We start from the raw sequence: 2,525 nt of genomic DNA on the forward strand, positions 1-2,525 counted from the left end.
CCCAATTCGGAGAAGTAGAAGCTCTACCTGGAACACCTCTCTGATGTTCTCAATAGAGTAACTTATCTCCAAAGACTATTCGGAAGAAACCCATTTCGGCCTTTTGTATTCATGATCGTATTCATCCGATTATTATCCAAGAGGACCAGAACTCTTCCCGCTTAATCTGCTTCTTCCATATACTTGAAGCTACGAACATGGAGATCTTTCATTGCTGTCAATGTGTATTATACTGAGCATCACAAAGCAAGAAAGATCATGACAATAATTGATTACGCAGCACTTCAACAAAGAACGTGGTCACATGTTAGTGTGCAGAGAATAGCAGCTGTTGCTCTCCATATATTTATTGCAGCTATGACGGTACTTCATTGTTGCTGATATGCTGAATACCACAACAGAAAAAAAAAGACAAAAAAACCAAGACTGTTTGAGTCTTGCGAGTTTATCTTAAATTATAAGAAGGAGTTGCGCCCATTCTTATATCGGAAGGTTATCTCAGAATATAAGTAGGAGTTGTGCACTCAAAAGCTGCACCTTCTAGTATTTCAGACAAAACATACCCTGTGGAAAGTGAAAGCCTTAAACCATTCTGTTTGTATGAGAGTGCAAAAGATTGTTAATGATGTTAAGATCCCTCCGGAACGCAATGTACCCTGTAACTCGTCGTGTGTAGATGTTTGTCAGATGTTTGTAGTGCACCATCTCTTGTAAGCCAGATGGAGGGTATTTTTAGTTTTTGCTTCCTATACGCAATACTTGGTGCTCCGTGGTTGGTGGCTGTAGAGAGGAAAGTTACTTGTTTCTTCTATGTCTCATATGAAAGTGTAGCGAATGCTATGTTTACTATATGGTTGTCTAGACTTAGCTGTCAATTGGCGTATTTTACCTTGTTTCTGCATGTGGTCACATAACCATACTCCTTCGTGCCAATTGGATGCTTCAAGTCATTGAATCAAACCGCTTGCCAGACCAGCAAATATGTGGTCTGTTTTGGGCCAACTGATGTCTATGAATAAGGAATTTCTTTTGAAATAGCCAGAGAGGAGAGAATTGTCTCCAGAGATCTTTGACGCCATGCTTTGTGTTTATCCGGCACACATCGCCACATATGTACATGCTACACGAAGAACCAATGTATTTTTGCTAACAGAATTATTCATACCTTTGGGATACAAGCAGCACTATATTCCTTCTTTTTTGCTTTGTCACGTAGTGTCCTACATTTTGAAATACTTGCAATTTGTATTTTTACTGCTTATGTTTGTTTCGCTTGATATATTTTGGAAATTACACATTTTAATATACGAAATATACTTCACATTATTACATATACTATACTAATATTGTGTTTATTGACTATCTTCAAAATGATCACAGCATCGATGGACAATTCAATGCAAACTTGCAAAGACAGTTACGAAAGACTAACAAGACCAACTGTCCAGAAAAACTGGGTACCAGTATCAATGTGATGAAGACGTCTTATCTGTAGTTGATGACTATTTTGACCAACAGGATAGCTTCTTCACCAGTGCGATTCAGGCACTGCAACTACTGATGGAAGTGTGTGGACAGTAAGAGGAACTATATTAAAAAATGAACTTCATTTGGTCACATTCCATGAGAGTGTCTTGCTCAGCTTATGAACATTTCAGTCGACCCCCATAATAATAAAAATTATTATTATAACTGCATTCGTTTTAATGTTAGCATTGAAAAAATCCACTTTTTTCGTAAAAAAACTGGACCTGGGTTTACACCACCTACGCAAACTTTGTTCCTGAGCCACTGCGTGTCTTAGATGACACGTGGACGCATTCAGGCAGGTCGTTATATCAGGATTAGTATGAGTTCAATTTTTCCTTTATGCCTATGAGTTCAATTTTTCCTTTATGCCTATTAGTAATGGTATTATGCAAAAGTTAATACTCATTAGTTCTTGATAGCTGCAGAGTTTTCATTCGAGAACTCTGCTATTTGAGCTTTCTATTCGAACTTTACCCAAGAGGGACCTTAAAAGAACCAGTCCGTTCGCTTTGAGGAGATGCAAATTGAACAATTTTTAAACAAAAAACAGTGACTTCATAAAACGGTTATAAAGAGCAAAGAGCTTAGTATTCGAGTTTATCCCACTCGAGTTTGTTGTCCTAAGCTCGAGGTTAAATCGAAGTTCGAGTAACAGTGGGCTCTATTGGACAAGTTAGATGAGATAGACATGTATTCCCTTACGGCTGATTTGGTTTAACTCTTTTTCTTCAAGGCTTGAGCACCAATTTCGAGAAACTAGCTTCGAATCGATTTGTGGTCATCGAATATTCTTTCGAGGATGAAGACTCGTTTTTTCTATCGTTTGCAACACTCCAGCGCATGCCTGTTGATTGTTTTCTGCGTTTTAGCTTGTCTAAATTTGCAATCAAGTTTGAATTTTTAAAATTTTATGGCAAAGAATTCAAATTTCATGGCATAGAATCCGAACTAGATCGAAAACATCTTTCTATCTATCTATCTATCTATCTATCTAT

Source organism: Octopus bimaculoides, chromosome 3 (assembly GCF_001194135.2).
Source record: "Octopus bimaculoides isolate UCB-OBI-ISO-001 chromosome 3, ASM119413v2, whole genome shotgun sequence".
In the NCBI taxonomy this organism is placed as follows: domain Eukaryota; kingdom Metazoa; phylum Mollusca; class Cephalopoda; order Octopoda; family Octopodidae; genus Octopus; species Octopus bimaculoides.